Below are 7,171 nucleotides of genomic sequence, written 5' to 3' on the forward strand. Positions count from 1 at the left end.
TCTCTAAATGTTTGATAGAATTCACCTGTGAAGCCATCTGGTCCTGGACTTTTGTTTGTTGGAAGATTTTTAATTACAGTTTCAATTTCATTACTTGTGATAGGTCTGTTTATATTTTCTAATTCTTCCTGGTTTAGTCTTGGAAAATTGTACCTTACCAAGAATTTGTCCATTTCTTCGTGGTTGTTCATTTTATTGTCATATAGTTGTTTGTAGTAGTCTCTTATAATCCTTTGTATTTCTGTGATGTCAGTTGTGATTTCTCCTTTTTCATTTCTAATTTTATTGATTTGTGTCCTGTCCCTTTTTTTCTTGATGAGTCTGGCTAAGGGTTTATCAATTTTGTTTATCTTCTCAAAGGACCAACTTTTAGTTTTATTGACTTTGCTATTGTTGTCTTCATTTCTATTTCGTTCATTTCTGCTCTGATCTTTATGATTTCTTTCCTTCTACTGACTTTGAGTTTTCTTTGTTCTTCTTTCTCTAGTTGCTTTAGGTATAGGGTTAGATTGTTTATTTGAGATTTTTCTTGTTTCTTCAGGTAAGATTGAATTGCTATAAACTTCCCTCTTAGAACTGCTTTTGCTGTGTCCCATAGGTTTTGGGTCATCATGTTTTCATTGTCATTTGTTTCTATGTATTTTCCGATTTCTTTTTTGATTTCTTCAGTGACCTCTTGGTTATTTAGTAGCACACTGTTTAGCCTCCATGTATTTGTGGTTTTTATTTTTTTTCCTGTAATTGATTTCCAATCTCATAGCGTTGTGGTCAGAAAAGATGCTTGATACAATTTCAATTTTCTTAAATATTCTGAAGCTTGATTTGTGACCCAAGATGTGATCTATCCTGGAGGATGTTCCATGTGCACTTGAGAAGAAAGTGAATGCTTTTTGGATCAAAGAAGGGCAATCTTCCTAGGATCTCCACTCCATCTTTCTCTTCTGCACCCCTAATGGGCTGTAAACTCTATGAGGACTGAGACTGTGTAACTGTGTCTGTCTTATTCACTGCTCTTCCCTGGTGCCTGGCCCATGCTTGTTACATAGTAAAGCCCTTGATGTTTGTTGAATAATGAGATGCATAGGAAAAGACAGAAGTAGATTAGGTAAAGAATGGTGTATTGGATTAAAGCATTGAATTCCAGGCTCAGGAATTTTGTATCCTGGGTGATGTGAAGCCACTGGGAGGGCACCCTTAGACCTAGTTTATGAGCAGGCTCTTATGGCTTCTGCTGCCTGGAATACTCTCTCTTCAGGATTCCTGCTCCTCAGTCAAGGGGGGTAAATGATAACAGAACAAAGTCTTGAAAGAAGCAAGAGGGGTGTGTGTGTGTGTGTGTGTGTGTGTGAGTATGCACACGTGCATGGGCACATATGTGCCTGCATACAGAAGCTCAGGTGGAAGGAAAATATTACAAGCCCAAAGCAAAGGAAAAAACATGGGTGGAGATTCAAAGACATTTTGAGGTGGATAAGAGGGACCTTTTAAGTCCACAGGGACAAGAGAAAAGGAGAGTGAGGAAGCTCCCAAATAAACTATGTGCACCTGAATCCCTGTTTCAGAGTTTGTTTTGTGGGAACTGAAAACAAGATGTCTCACAAAATTCAAGCATAGATATTTAGGTCTTGCTTGGAGGAGATGCAAGACAAGGGCTGCTTTTCCAGAGCCCAGAGTCAGGGTGAAGTGTCTACAAGATGCTTTTCCCTCTTATGGTATAGCTCTGGTAGTTATTATGCTAACAATAATATCTCTTTTCTCCAACAATGTCTCTTTCTCCATCTTTTCAAAACCTGCCTTCTAACTCCCTAGTTTGGTGTATGCCACAGTCCCTGCTCTGTCACATATGCCATGGAGCTCATCATGTCTGAAAGAGCTTCATAAACTGTACTGTTAAGCAAATGGAACAAGTGAGGAAGAGGGGGAGAAGAAGGAGGGGGAAGGAGAAGACAAACAGAGGAAGGAAGATGGAAGGTCTCTAACGTAGAACAAGTAATGCAGAGTTGGGCACAAAAGGCAAGGGCAGGGTTATGGGAGGCATGTTACAGAAAGTAGCCAGAAGTTGGGCACTGAACTTTTGTAGGAAGCCAGTGTTGAAACAGCCTGTGAATAGCAGACACAGGCCTTCGCTTGAAGCTGGTTCTTCAACTCTCCTTGACTTCATTTTAAGTAACTCTTCCACCAGGCTGGCATGTGGCAGACTGGAGCTGCAGTCAAGATGCTGGGTTGCTCACAGCTGTGCTGCGTGATGCTGTGAGGCATTTCTTCAGTTTCCTCTTTTGCTTCTGTATCTTCTGGCAACTAGCAGGGGTGGCTCAGAGGACCTGCAGAGCTGAGAAATATGCTCTTCTGGGGTGTGGCACTCAGAACCCTCCCTGGAGCTGACTGCAGATCCCTAGACACACAGTTTTGGCTTTCTTCAAGGCTAATATTCTGGGGGTGGAGCAGAGGCAAGAGTGGGGCTAGGGTGGAGCGGGCCGGGGTGGGGGGGAATTTAGGTCAAATGTCAAGAAGGCCAACCTAGCCCTCTGGGTTTTCTGGGGAGAGAATGCAAGGATTGCAAAACTGACAAAGAATGCAGGGTGGCTGGGGATGAAAGCTCCCTTTGCCCTTTCTCCAAGAGGAGACTTTGTGCTTCATGCCTTCCTGGAATTCTGCTGGCAGGGGCCTGGACCCAAGTAAAAAGGCTGGGTTTGTTGTTTCTCGAGGTTGGGAGGCAGAGAATCATCAAGACACAGAGGAAACAAGCCTGGGGAGGGAGAGGTAAAGGGCTTAAGCCACAGAATTACACCGTTTTGGGGTGGGGAAAGAGTCTTTGTTGTGTTCATTCATTCATGCATGCTTCCATTCATACATTCATCTACTTGCAGGCATTTATTACTAGAGGTGCTGAGCTCAGAGGCGGCCCAGATACACAAAGCTTCCTGACTTACGTGTCAGGTTGCTGCCCTTAAGGATAGCTCTCCTGCTGTGGTGAAACAATCTTTTCTGTTCTCTGAGGAGCAAATTACAATAGTTCAGGCACAGGGGGTAGATGTGAATTCCAGACTGCTGCCTGTAGAGAGGATGAGCTTTCAGAGGGAGGAGGCCTGGCAGGATCAGTGTGCCTCACTTTCCTGCCTGTCCCCCACATTCCCTGAACCCCAAGAGAGGGCACAATCATGCCTGTTGAAGCCTGTCCCTTTTACTTGGGCAATCTGCCTTCTTGCTTCCTCATTCTTCACTCCAGCAACACTTTAGTCCACGGAATGGGACGGACTCGCAGGATATATTCTTCCTTCCTTCCATGCTTTCTCTTTCTTTTCCTTCTTTTAGTATTTACTGAACATCTACCAAGCGCCAGGCACTCTACTAGGTGGCTTCCTTAAAGCTGTTGAAGTGAGATGGTGCTTTCCGAACAAGAAGTATTCTGTTGTCATTCCTCTTTCTTTGGCCACGTGGAGCTAGGCAGAGATGCTTTTTCTCCCTCTCTCTTTTCTCTGCCTCAGCCGGTTCTCTGAGGTGACAAAAGCTGGCCTTTGGCTCCCTCCTTGCGGACAGCCCACTGCAGCCCTCCCTTCCTTTCCCCACTTTCTCTGGCACCTACGGGCCAGATGAGACTGGGGCACCGTGAGTCCTGCCGTCTATGCCTGTGTCTATTCCGTTAGCACTTTGGTCACTTTAGGGCCTCTGGGAGCCAGGACACTTTCATAACCCCCAGAGAAGACCAAAGCCACCCCAGCCTTCTGGATGTCCAAACTTCCCTCCCATGTGGCTTCTGCATCAATGACCTACCCCTGGTTTTATGTGTGTGTGTGTGTGTGTGTGTGGTGGTTTTTTTGGTTTGTTTCTGCCTCAGGCACATTTTCTCTGTAATTTTTGGAACCCAAATATAAGGGAAATCTCATTTGCTCCGTTCTGACTCATTTACAATTAAATACACTTGTTCCCATCTGTGTCTGTATACATCTGCATACATTTGCTATAGCATTGCCCTTAATTTTGGAAAATGATGCGGCTGGTGTTATTTTTACCCTGACTGACAAATTGTCTGAGACCAGTGGGTGTTCACCCACCCACCCAGTGACAGCCCCCACCCAGTCCTGTCCCTGAGGGAGGTGGTGACATTTCTCGCATGGGAAAGAGATCAGACCCCTGGTCAGTACTGGTCTTTGTGGTTGCCTGTCTTAGGGGGTCCAGCTGCCAGGACTGGGTGTGTGCCTGTCCATCTCAGTGCCAAGGCCTCACTGACCACAGAGATGGGCCTTGACTCCCTAGGCTACCTGCTGGCAGCTGCTTTGCTAAGCATCGAATTGGGAGGTGGAGTGGTGGGGGGGGGCTTGCTGACACTCAAGGAAGGTGACACTGAGGAAGTACTGCCAGGTCACCTCAGCCCATCCCCTCCCAGCCCAAGAGAACTGAAGAGCTGTCTTTACTGTTCAGAGGGATATGGTGGCATGTGTGGGCGCCTGCCTCACCTACGTACCTAAAAATACCACACCATGGTTGTCTACCACTTTTTTTCCTCAAAAATCCAAGTTATATTCACATTTAATGAGATGATGGTGCCTGTCAGTACACTTCAAGACCTTTTTATATTATCTCATTGAATGATTTTATTTATATGCATATGCTAAAATAGAACTTGGCCAACAATAATATAGGATGCAGAAGATAAGACATCAACTGCTGCCTATCAAAAAAAAGTTTATATCAAAACAATTCTTGAAACAATATTCACGTTCTGCTGAACTTTAACCTCTCTTGGAAATTCTGTGATGGGTAGTGTTGCTACTTCTGTTGATAAATAATTCAGATCTCAGAGAAAGGCTAGGCTTTCGTATTTTTTCTGCATTACTTCCAAGACCCTGGACTCCATACTTCATGTTGATGCCAGAATTACCCAGAGTGTCATTCTGTAGCCTGAGACCTCTTTAGGCTGAGAAAAAACAATCCATGGGCACCAGTTACAACCAAGGATACTCTTTGTACTTGGCTTTGTCTTGGGCCTAAAGACTCCACAGAGGTGGAGTAGCTGCCATCCCTGGCCTTGGAGAACTTAATGACTGGCCAAGATTTCCAATCTAAGGTTGGGGATCAGTTAGCTACTCTCCTCCAGTGGGTTCCTGGGTCTCTGCCATCTCCACTGAGAACCTCTGCCCAAGATTCCTTGACTGGTTAAGGCCTTATCCCTTGCTCAGTCTGAGTGGCTGCTAAGCACACACACACACACAGACACACACACACACACACACACACACACACACACACACACACACACAGAGTCAGTTGTGGGCAGAGTCAGCTGCTCCTCAAGCAACCAAATCTACTATACATAACCCCCTTTGCCTAGGTTCTAGACCTACAATGCCTCTTAAAATTTCCTCTCTTTTGGCGCTTAACTCCTTGCCATCCCTCAGGTCTTGACTGAGACACCACCTTCTCCAAGAAACCAGGTTGGGCTGGGTGTCCCTGCTCTGTGTCTATATAGCAGTATATTGTAATTGCCTGGAGATGTGTCTTTGGTTTCACTAGACTGTATGATTTCTGCAGACAAAAGCTGTGTCTGTCTTACATCCCTTGTGCCTAGAGTAGGGCCTGATATTTGGTAGCTGTTCAATAAATATGTATTAAATGAGTGAGTGAATGAGTGAATAAATGAATGCATTCCTAAACTGAGTCATTTTATAGAATCCATGGTCATTTCACTCAATTCATTCTGTAGAAGAAACCAGTTTTCTTAAAAAGAAACTGAGGGCTTCCCTGGTGGCGCAGTGGTTGAGAGTCTGCCTGCTGATGCAGGGACACGGGTTCGTGCCCCAGTCCGGGAAGATCCCACATGCCGCGGAGTGGCTAGGCCCGTGAGCCATGGCCGCTGAGCCTGCGTGTCCAGAGCCTGTGCTCCGCAACGGGAGACGCCACAACAGTGAGAGGTCCGCGTACCGCAAAAAAAGAAACTGATATTGCATATGTTGAGGTAAACATTTAGAGAGATCTACCCCAAAATGAAACAGTAATGACAGTAATAGTTGAAAACAATATGGGATAGTACAATAATAGGTGAATTGAATTTTCTTTTTACTTGTGTGTGTTTTCTAACTTTTCTACAATGAGATATATATACCAAAAGAAGTTACCATGCACAATTATGCTATATAACTGTCCTAAATTCTTTTTTGCGGTACGCGGGCCTCTCACTGGTGTGTCCTCTCCCGTTGCAGAGCACAGGCTCCGGATGTGCAGGCTCAGCGTCCATGGCTCACGGGCCCAGCCGCTCCACGGCATGTGGGATCTTCCCGGACCGGGGCACGAACCCGTGTCCCTTGCATCGGCAGGCGGACTCTCAACCACTGCACCACCCGGGAAGCCCCTAAATTCTTTTTATAAATTTGCTTTAAATGCATCTTCCCCATCCCAAGAAGTAATGGTAATGATAAATAATGTTTATTAAGAAGCTGTGGGGTCAGTATGGTCCTCTGAGAAATAGACACCAAGATGAGATCAGGCATGCAAGAGATTAATGAGGGAGCATCTGTGAAGGATAAAGGGAGAGAGGAAGCTGGGGAAGATGATGAGAGTCTTTTGACTACAATGCAGATTTGACAATCTGGAAAAGGAGATGGGCAATGAGGGAGGATTGGGTTGGAAGAGCTTCAGACTGAAGTGCAGTTCTGAAAAAGTCTCAGCCAGGCTTGCTGAGAGTCCTGAGCAAATGTTGGCCATCTGATCAAAGAATAAACAAAATGTCATATATACAAAACACAGAATATTATTCAATCTTTTTTTAAAATTTATTTTTGGCTGCATTTGGTCTTCATTGCTGCTTTCTCTAGTCGCGGTGAGTGGGGGCTACTCTTCGTTGTGGTGCACGGCCTTCTCATTGTGGTTGCTTCTCTTGTTGTGGAGCATGGGCTCTAGGTGCACAAGCTTCAGTAGTTGCAGCACGTGGGCTCAGTAATTACAGCATGTGGGCTCAGTAGTTGCGGCGTGCAGGCTCTAGGGCACCCAGGGTTCAGTAGTTGTGGCACACGGGCTCAGTTGCTCCGCGCCACGTGGGATCTTCCCGGACCAGGGATTGAACCCATTTCCCCTGCATTGGCAGGCAGATTCTTAAACACTGCATCACCGGGGAAGTCCGTTATTCAATCTTAAAGGAAAGGAATCTGACACCTGATAACATGCGTGAACCCTGAAG

Source organism: Pseudorca crassidens, chromosome 3 (genome assembly GCF_039906515.1).
Source record: "Pseudorca crassidens isolate mPseCra1 chromosome 3, mPseCra1.hap1, whole genome shotgun sequence".
Lineage (NCBI taxonomy): Eukaryota > Metazoa > Chordata > Mammalia > Artiodactyla > Delphinidae > Pseudorca > Pseudorca crassidens.